The sequence below is a fragment of the Glandiceps talaboti genome, chromosome 4, assembly GCF_964340395.1.
Source record: "Glandiceps talaboti chromosome 4, keGlaTala1.1, whole genome shotgun sequence".
Lineage (NCBI taxonomy): Eukaryota > Metazoa > Hemichordata > Enteropneusta > Spengelidae > Glandiceps > Glandiceps talaboti.
The window spans coordinates 10,412,765-10,423,571 of NC_135552.1; the positions used below are offsets into that span (position 1 = coordinate 10,412,765).

Genomic DNA, 10,807 nt, shown 5'->3' on the forward strand with positions numbered 1-10,807 from the left:
AGATTACAACACTGGAAACCTAGCTTTCAGCTATTATTACGAAAGCGGAAACCTAGCTTTCAGCTAGGACACACACAAACTAAAACTATTTTGGAGACATTATAATATGTTGATATAAGCTACTGTACAGATACATTGGTTTAAATATACACCCAGTACTAGGGTGGTATTTCTGATGACTTTCATGATCAATGTACATTTTGGGGATTTCCAACTACATTGATTACAGGATGGTTATACCTGAACAACAAAACCTAGCTATAACCCACTTGTGTTAGACCGTTTTACAGCACTTACTGTATATTCCGTTTAACAAAAGATTAGGTGGAATAAACCGTAGCGTAAGTGCCATAAACAGGCTAAACAAATCTAGTCATGGTGGTGATGACGACACTTGTTCACAAACAGAGCATTTTTTTCATGACGGAGGTTATTCAAGAAGGGGGGGGGGGCTGAAAACATGACAGTTCTGTAGAGAAGTTGGGAAAGGGCTTGTTACCAGGAATCCAATAAAAAGAAGAGAGGAGGAAAAGGAGAGGCATGAAGACGATTTTTTTACTTCAAAATTTTTGCTTTTTTTTCCTAATCGACCGACAATTTATAAAATAGGGTCACCCTAACGTAGTTTTTCATTTTTGTTTGAAACCACAGAAAGAAGTTAATCTCCATCAATCAGTAAAATGTATCCATGAAAATATTACTATATTATGTATTTTCACACGATGTGAAATACAATAGTGACACTTCAGTGACAGTGTTGGCCACTTTATTTTTCGACCAATACAACCAGTGACATAGACATAGGTTGTGACGTTGAACAACCATGGTATATAATCTATATTTTCAGTTCAAAGACAACTACTTGGTTTGTGCATGTATAATATCAGACATCTGTTGATCTAGATATAAACAACTAAACTTATATCGAACATCATCTCCATAGCAACACAGGTATACATAGGTGCAAAAGTAGCAGTTCTTATGCCACCTCAGCAAGGAGATCTTTAACGTTGTCAAGGGAACCGTTGTTTGGTGCCGGTTGCAAACCAAGTATTTCACACATTAAGGAGTATATGTTTACCTGAAGTAAGAAACAATACAGTGGGGTACAGTATTTCATTTAGTATATGTAATTCAATTTATCTAAAGCCTTCAATAGCTTAAAATGACGGTTAAGATTTGGATGTCATTTTTACCTTCCGTAAGGAAGGGTTATGTCATAGCATTGCCTGCCTGTCTGTCTCTCTGTCTCTCTGTCTGCCTGCCTGCCTGTCTGCCTGCCTGTCTACCCCACTAGCACTATCTGTCTGTCTGTCTGTCTGTCTGTCTGTCTATCTGTCTGTCTGTCTGTCTGTCTGTCTGTCTGTCTGTCTGTCTGTATGTATGTCTGTCTGTCTGTTTGTCTCGTTGGCTGGCTGGTTGTCGTAGTTTCAGAACTTCACAAACATATACTTCAGAAATTATGAAACTTTTAATTAAAAGCAGTTTTACCTATGTGCTCATCGTTTCTTGATGTTTTTCATTTCTATAATCTTTATCATTAAAATGAACATATAATATTAATCATACTCACAGATTCGAACGGTCCTCGTTCATAATTAACTTTAAATTTAGGTCCATAACCATAAAATATTGACTGCATTCCCCGGTGTAAGAAGTCGTAGCCATGGAAACCCATACTTGTACTATTAAATACACTGCGCTGAAATTAGCCGAAAATACATATCAATAATTAATTAACGTATAATTACTGATAGATATCGCCAAGGTCCAGGTTTTTTGGGGTAATCGTCTGTAATTTCGTCTGCGGCAATTGCAAGCCTCAAGCAAAATACAGGTGCAGCCAAAGGGCAGATTTGTGGTTTTCATTAACGATATGTTGTTTCTGACCAAATAGATGTTTTTAATAGAATCGCCCCCCCCCCCCAACCCCCAATTGTGGGGAGAGTGTTTAGTTTTTCTTATGCACCCTCCCACTGGTAGTGAAGGATGTCTGCCCCCCCCCCCCCCCCCCCCCCTCACCCACTGGGTTTCAACTTGCCCGCCTGCCCACTGCCAACGCGATATGATGGCCACTCCCCACCAGGAAAACGTTTGAGCTTTCCACTATATCAGCAATTCATTTTGATGTACAGAATGTGCACCCCTCCCTCACAATTCCACATTTTCCCTCCCACTGTATCAAAATCAGGACTTCCCTGCCGCAATTAATTCTTCCTCACTTGCTCCCCTCCCACTACCGATCTAAACAAAATGCCCGCCCACTGAAAAATTGCATATGGACAGCTTTTTGCAAGAAAAGCTTCGTTGACTACACCTGGTTATTTCCACAAGCTTACTAATAATGTCATAGTTAACAACATAGAGGACAGTTTCATTCATAATTAATGAATTTATGGACAGTTTCTGACTCCTTACTCTCGGGTCTTGTTAACCTCACAGTGACCAATCAAGAGGCGGTGTAGAAGGCGAGTGTAAATTAGCACCTTATATAATGTTCACAAACAAACAAACAAACTGATTAAAAGATTTCCAGCGGTCACTATGCCTTTATATGAATTTGGCTAATGTGTATGAATTTGCATAACATAATCTAACTTTGCAAACAAAACTGGACATTAATACCTAGTCTTACCGTGCTAAGAATCCAAGGTGGGTTGGCTTCAAGTAACAAGTCCAGAATTCTATCATTATTTCTGAAGTGATAGTGCTCTGGTATTTCACTCTTCTTGTAGACGTTCAGTTCAGGATGGGCTTCTTTCAATCGTTGATATACCTTTAATGACAAAAAGTGTTGTTTTTCCTTTTCATCTTTTTTATCGGTTAATATAATGCATGATGAACATTAAGAATTAGCTTAACTCTATTGCAAATAGCGACAATGATATTGTAGCCCAACTGTACAATTTAAGCCGTGAGTGATCGTGTAACTGACATTTGGCCGCTATTATTAAGCACACGGTCTTGGTTGCCATGGTCACTTGAGTCAATATGTCTTTTTTCCAACATCTACAGATTGACACCTCTAGAAGCATCCCCATGAAATGTCAGTCCCGTCTAGCTTTTGACCAAAGTTCTAATTTTAGACCTAATTTGTATATCACTAATGGGATCATCATGTCCTGAATACTTCATCATCTACACATCCCCAGAAACATCCTCACAAAATTTCAACTAAATCATTTTGCGTAGTAGCTTTGGTTCGACTCTCACCATTTTAGACATAAATTATGTTTATAACTGATGTGCATATCAGTGATAGTATCATCATGCAATGAACAACTCTTCCCTTACATATCTCTAAATCATCCCACCAAGCTACAGATCAATCAAGTTTTCAATCATTTTGATTTTAACAATTTCCCCCCTCGCGCTCTTATAAAGAGTTTTCGTAGCCCCCTCCCGACTGCACATATTTTAATGTGTAATTGTACAGCCCCCCCCCCCCCCCGCTCCACTTCACATTAGGCCAAAAAAAGGGGTTTGTTTCCCGTCCTCGCGCGCGTCATTCCAAACCATGCGCATCGTACGTTTTTATTCTGTTTCCCCTTTATTGTTTCAGACGTCACTGGCGATTTGTGAAAATTCATTTGACTACTGTAGATCCACAGGCAGCTGACAACGTTCTAAATGTTTCAACTGTACAAACATTCAGTGATTGTATTAGTATATTTAAAGGGTAAGTAAAGTACTGGTAATTTGATGGTACCACTACACATTTCGTCTGAATACGTTGGAACATAGAGTATCATGCCGCAGACGCGTGCATACATGTTATAAGGATGAACGCGTACTCTGAAATACATGTGTTGTAGAAGCTCGACAGAACGTCTAGCGGACACACAGACAGTTCATAGTATACGTAACGCTATGCGAAGCGACCGAAATTTTCACGATAAGGACAACGTTTTTTAGAAATTATTTCTTAAATTTCCCCTTTTCTGAGTTCATATAACACAACTGTGGCAAATATTTCTATGAATCGTACAATACTTCATGACTACTTTTGCAACGTATGTGTACAAACAGACAAGGTAGGAAAGCTTGAAATGCGGAAGTGACTAACATTAACAATATCCTTCAAACATCATTAAAAGAGAAAACCCGACAACGCAACGCTACAATTTTATATGCATAGATAAGTCTTTGTTTAATCATGCATTTCACTCATGAACAAACTGAAGCGAGGATTTCTTTTTTTTTTTTGGTAGTGTTTTTCGATGACGTCCTCTTAAGCTTTCCCACCTTGTCTATATCATCATTCATGTGTATTACTATTAGTGTGATATGTATATGTTATTTGCCAAATACCGTTCCATATCTTGCTGCGAGAGGTATTTTTTCTGGTATAACGGAGAGCCGGAGGCGAGCCGTTATACCAGAAAAATTACCTCGAGCAGCAAGATGTGGAACAGTATTTGGCAAATAACATACTTATACGTCACCTGCGACTATGAATCCATTTTTGAATGTCTAAAAATGCTGTTTCATGTTAAAATAAAATCACTTCCGCGTTATACTGTCGAGCGTAGTATCATGCACCTCTCTGATAACTGCAATGCGGTTGTTTACATGTCAGCCTTAACTTTATCATCCAATCAGAGTGCGCGTTTGCTCAGTAGTATGACGTAATGTTTACTATTTGCATATCACTCAGCGATTTATTCAAACTTAATAACCATCAGCTGAAAAATGAGTGCGTCTTTGTTTTGCGTACTGTATTCCATTAAATGTACATAAATGTTCGTGATGTGCTTTGTTGTTCTAGTTAAGCAAAAATTACACCCTTTGTGGTGGTGATTTTCATATCCTTCATAAATTTAGGAATTCATGTTTACGATCGCGTGACGACCGTGCGTTCGCCGTCACTGGACTTTCACGGTTGTGTGTGGAATTTTTGACTATTTCCCTGTGACATGAAAAGTACAGTTCAAAGACTTGTTACAATGTATAAAACGGTGATATTTGTTCGATTGACAACAAATTTGGCATTGGAAATGCTGGTTATAGCTCGATCTCTAGTTGTCTGCTAGATTTGTTTACAAGGGGACGTGTAGTGATCACGTGATACAACAAGCAAAAATACGGCTGTTGGTGAAAAATACGCCTGTGTATCTGCAGGGCTCTCGACCAATCAGAATGCGAGATTGGAGACAGGTGACGTATAAGTGCGCTTACGTTCGAGGAGATAAGAAGCGAACTGTAGAGAACGCGTACGCGTTCGCTGAGATAACATGAATAACTACCCAGGAAACACGTTCGAATGTAACTAACATGTAAAGACGAAATGCATAGAGGTACATCTAAACAAGAATTCTTTAACTACCGTAAATATATAGTATTACAATCACTGAAGTTTTTTTACAGTTGAAATACTTCGTACGTTGTCATGATCAGTTGCCTGTGGTAGATCAGTGAGGGGGATGTTTTATTTTTGTATCGCTATGCTTTTGTCCATTCAAATGTCCGTTGGCAGCAAAATCTTGCGTCCATTTGACTTGTCGATGTTGAAAGTTCCACCAAGGTATGCAGATTGTACGAGGACTTATGTAAATGTATTCTAAGTTCTGGGGATCGATTTATTCTACCCGAACAGTAACGAACTATGCCGTATTGAGGCTTTGGTGTCACGTGTATATGAAGGAAATTTCCAGAGTGTCCCCCTACAAGCAAAACTGGAAGACATAGTGGCAAGTAGTTAAAGATCGTTTTGATCGAAGACTGTGACAAAGTGTCACAGCAACCTGTTAAAGATGCCTTCCATGTTCTGATGACTCAAAGACATTCAAAAGTGTGGCCTAAATTTCATAATTTGGATCGCCCAAACAGACGTTTTGAACTCACAATGCCATTATCAGGTGGTTGCAAGATCGTAACTTGGGATGGCAAAAGCAGTACCAGTCCTTGGAGAACAGTTTGCCAGCGTTCTTGGGAATGTTTATGGTTGATCGATCCACCAGTTGTGTGTTTCCATACCCCCCCCCCCCCCCCATAAAAAATGAAAAAACAAAAACAAAAACAACCCCGCATCACCACATCATTTTTGAAATTACCTTAGGACGGGAAACAAAACCTTTTTATGGTACACTACGTTACACACTGTAAACTAACAGTGGCAATCAACTTCAGCGTCCACACATAACATGCGGAGAGATTCTTTACAAATAGGTGTAGGCTTTGCGAAAATGGTCTCACATTGAGCTGTAACCTGTACTTGGAAATACTTAGCCAGCAGAGTTTTCTCTTTCAATCTTAATTCTGGGCAGAAACAGCATACTCTCCCAGGATCGCTAGTGGGGAGGGTGTGGAGGGGGTGTCCCCCTCCCACGGTAAGCACATTTTTGATAAAAGGGACTTGTAGAAGGCCATTTAGTAGCATAAGTTTCAAAGCATACACATCGGAAGCCATAGAATACTTGAAAATTGTCTCCAATACCCAAATTTACTCCCAATACATTATTAATACAACTGTATGGCTATATTACCCCCATCTTAACTTATACAGAGAAGTTTGGCAGATACACACACTCGCTTGTCTATTGACTGCAGCGTCATAATTAAGTCACGGCATGGTAGGGTAAATGGCCGGGAGTGGGGTGGGGGTACCACTGGCCTGGTCTGCTGGGTTTGCGGCCATGTTGTTAACTCCAGACCCCTTTTAGACCCATTTTGACCATAATATATAATCACTGATATGAAACTATCACCAGCGAATTAACTGCAGGAATTCCTAGGGAAATCAAGTTCCCAGAAATTTCGAACTCGTCGAGAATTTATTATGTGATTCCTTCCAAGACCCTATTTTAGACCAAACAAAATTGGTAATAATGTAAAGTAGATCCCATTTTAGGACTCCTTATCTCTAAAACTACAGTACCCATGTTAGACGCGAAACCCCCACCAGGGTGGTACATATACGTATACCCAATGAGCGGGACTCGCCCCCCCCCCGGGGGGGGGGGGGTAAATGAAGAGAACTATTTTGCAAAGTACAAGGTAAACGACTCCTGAGGTTTGAATGTTCAAAAAGTCTCTCTCTCTCTCTCTCTCTCTCTCTCTCTCTCTCTCTCTCTCTCTCTCTCTCTCTCTCTCTCTCTCTCTCTCTCTCTCTCTCTCTCTCTCTCTCTCTCTCTCTCTCTCTCTCTCTCTCTCTCTCTCTCTCTCCCTCCCCCCCTCTCTCTCTCTCTCTCTCTCTCTCTCTCTCTCTCTCTCTCTCTCTCTCTCCCCCCCTCTCTCTCTCTCTCTCTCTCTCTCTCTCTCTCTCTCTCTCTCTCTCTCTCTCTCTCTCTCTCTCTCTCTCTCTCTCTCCTCTCTCTCTCTCTCTCTCTCTCTCTCTCTCTCTCTCTCTCTCTCTCTCTCTCTCTCTCTCTCTCTCTCTCTCTCTCTCCATCTAAATTTGATACGCCACCTCATCTCGCTTATTTCTTTTGGTGTTAACATTCCAAAAGGCCCAGTTTGTGGAACAATAAATGCAATGTCATCTTCATCAATGTAATCCCAAATCCTTATTCCTCTTCCTCTTCCTCGAGGGATCATTCCATGGTCACTCGTAAATATGATATTCATGTTATCCGAAATCCCGTGTTTCTGTAGTTCATCCACAAGGTATCTTATTCCATCATCTATTTCTTTTATCTTTGCTGCTGTGTCTGCTGAAAACAAACCGGTATGACTTAGCGTATGATCTAACTGTCCATAATAGAGCATAACAAGATCCAAATCGTCTTCTTCAAACCATTGTATGACTTTATCAATACGTTGGTTAAAATCAGATTCATATGGTCCCCATGTTGTAACACTGATGTCTTTATCAGGTCTGACCCCTTTAATTTTGACAGATCCACCGGGATAATTGAGTGTGCCAGCCCTTAGACCTTGTAAATGAGCTGTGACCCAAATAGGTTCGGCACCAGTGTCAAACCACTCGGCGGTATGGAAAGTTTTGACAGGGCTGTATACTTCACCAGTGATCGCGTTGTACAATTTGTTGATCACAACACCATGACTTTCTACGTAGAGACCTGTACAAGAATATTTATGCGTAATAGTGTGTACGTCAAAAATGTGCATTTTACATCTGAAACTAAACTGTAATTGGGTATTTTAAAAAGTGTATGTATGTATGTATGTATGTATGTATGTATGTATGTATGTATGTATGTATGTATGTATGTATGTATGTATGTGTGAGTGTGTATGTGTGAGTGTGTTTGTTTGTTTGTTTGTTTGTTTGTTTATTTGTGTATGTGTGTGTATGTGTGTGTGTGTGTGTGTGTGTGTGTGTGTGTTGTACAATATAGTGTATTCAATATAGTGTATTGCTACATGTATTAAAGTTATGATTCACTAGGTCGGTTTCCATGTCATATGACGAAGATGTTACCTTCTGTCGATGACTAGTTGGCGAAATCTGGATATCTAATATGCAATATGTGATGTTGTTGTCTAAATACTTTACTCCAATTTATTTTCTTGGAGACTTGTCTTGGGGTATCTTGATTGAGACTTCTTTTGGGACATGTTAGTTCATGTTATTCTCGACGTGTTTTTAAAAAAGATGAAAAAGTAAAAATTGAAAAATTGGAAAGGGTATCTTATTTGTTTTTTAGTCTCTCGATTAAAATCAATAATAAGTCCAAGTTTCTTAGGATGTCTTAATTTGTTCAAGATAAAGTGATCAGACTGATGATATGAAATGTTTCACAAATTGATCATTTTAGATGCGAGACTGATCAATCTTAGAAACTAATTTTCAAAGTAAATTGGTACAGTAACTATATTTAGTTTCGATGTTCCTAGCCTTTGAGGCTAAATTCTTACACGTGAAAAGTGTAAATCATGACGAAGTATTTACCTAAATCGAAGATGTTCTTAGAAACAAAAGGCAATTCGATTACCTGTTGCAATAGTATACATCGAAGCCATGGACTGTGGCGGGAATGGTGGAAGAGTACTGTTCGCTTTTACACCCTGCCTTCCAATGTTTTCTAGGTTTGGCATGTCAAACCCAAACCGGTCATACCTCAGACAATCAAGTTGCACCAATAACAACTTCTGTTGCGATGCACCTCCCTATATATATACAAAGGTAAGATTTCGTCTTTTACCTTCCGTAAAAAATGTCTGTCTGTCCGTCCGTCCGTCCGTCCGACCGACCGACCGACCGACCGTCCGTCCGTCCGTCCGTCTGTCCGCCTGTCTGTCTGTCTGTCTGTCTGTCTGTCTGTCTGTCTTTATTTATCTATTTACTACACTACATATATACTCAACTATATTTCAATTTTCCAAGCTATATCAAGTGGTAGCGTTTGCAACAGTTTTATTTGTACTGTGTGGAACATTAAGTGGACATGGTATAGAACTTGTACGAGTATTTTCCTTTATTTTTGTTTTGTTTCATATAATAAAGGTTAAGTGTGTTTTACTTAGTAACTATTTACTGAAACATGCCTAAACATCAGTAGTCACTGACATACTTCTTGGATTATAGGTTGGTGTACTGATTTTACATAAGAAATCGTTTTGTCATACGTCTGTTTAGTCCTACCGCTCAACCCTGTCTACTCAAAAAATGAAAAGGTTATGTAAAATTTAAGTCATAAGATCTTCCCTACCAGCACTTCTTTATATTCACACACCATTTAGTTTTTTGTTTGTTTAACACAAAGCAAAGCGTCCTTTTGAAATAGAGTTCACTCCCTATAGCACGGGGCTCATAATTCAGCAGATGTCGTTTCTCAAAAATTACATGAGTTGGAACTGTGCATTTCTCACGTAACTACTAACTGGATGGACAGTAAATACTTATACAAATCATGTATTTCTTTACTGATGAAGCTGCTGCCCTGAACTGACTCAAACTGGGTCATCTGGCGGTTTCTTTTTCACACAACAAAAGTTTACTTTGACCTTATGAACTGTTATTGTAAAATAAGAGTTCAGCAATGAACTGTATTTCAATAGCTGCCATAAAGACTCCATAGGTAAATGAATTGCAGCGCTTTTCATCATTGTCTATCCTGTCCAGTTCTTGAATAAATTTGGCATGGAATATCTATTTAAAAAACACTGTTTATCCAAACATAAAGAGAAACTCTTTTTGGAAACAGCAAAGAAAGCCTAACATTTCCTTTTCGAGACATTTTAGCTTTACTGGAACTCTGACTTTCAAAAGACATAAAAATTTACTTCACTCGATAGCTATCTCTAGAAATCGGATGACCTAAGGCAGAATTGTGATTTTTTATCCCAATTCTGTTTCATTATGAGGTTTCATCTACCAATGACTGGAAAGATGTATACTAAAGTTAGTCCTTTTCCTGTAGAATTAATCAAATGCACACAGAAACTTGTTATATGAAATAGTTTCACTGTTTCATAGCAATTAAATAACTGAAGTTAGCTTTTTATCAAATTCTAGAAAACATTTCTGTACAATTTGATAAAGTTGAATGATCTTTATGCATAGATATATAATTTGCTGTTTAGTATTGAATATTAAGAACTTTAAGGTTTGACCTCTTGCAAGTGAAAATATGCTTAATGATTTATTCTACCCTAATATCAATCAAAAATATATTGCTTTGAAAGTTGAATTGAAATGTCAACAAGAACTCTAGATTTGGACTAGGGTAGGTCAAAGTAGTGTTATATAAAATGCATATAATACATACAGAAATTTACTAATATGTGGCAGTCTATAGATCTCAAATATATCGACGTTTAGGAAACTACAATGGAAAAGTGAGCAACATATGTAAAATGCTACAAAACGCTAAACTCTTAATTCGGAATTAGCTACAAACAG

The 10,807-nt window shown here is 38.6% G+C and overlaps 1 pseudogene; it reads right to left on the reverse strand.

The window, feature by feature from the left end:
• Nucleotides 1–979: 979 nt before the first annotated feature.
• LOC144434139 (ectonucleotide pyrophosphatase/phosphodiesterase family member 7-like) lies at nt 980–9,641 on the reverse strand (annotated as a pseudogene).
• Between the last annotated feature and the right edge of the window lie 1,166 nt (nt 9,642–10,807).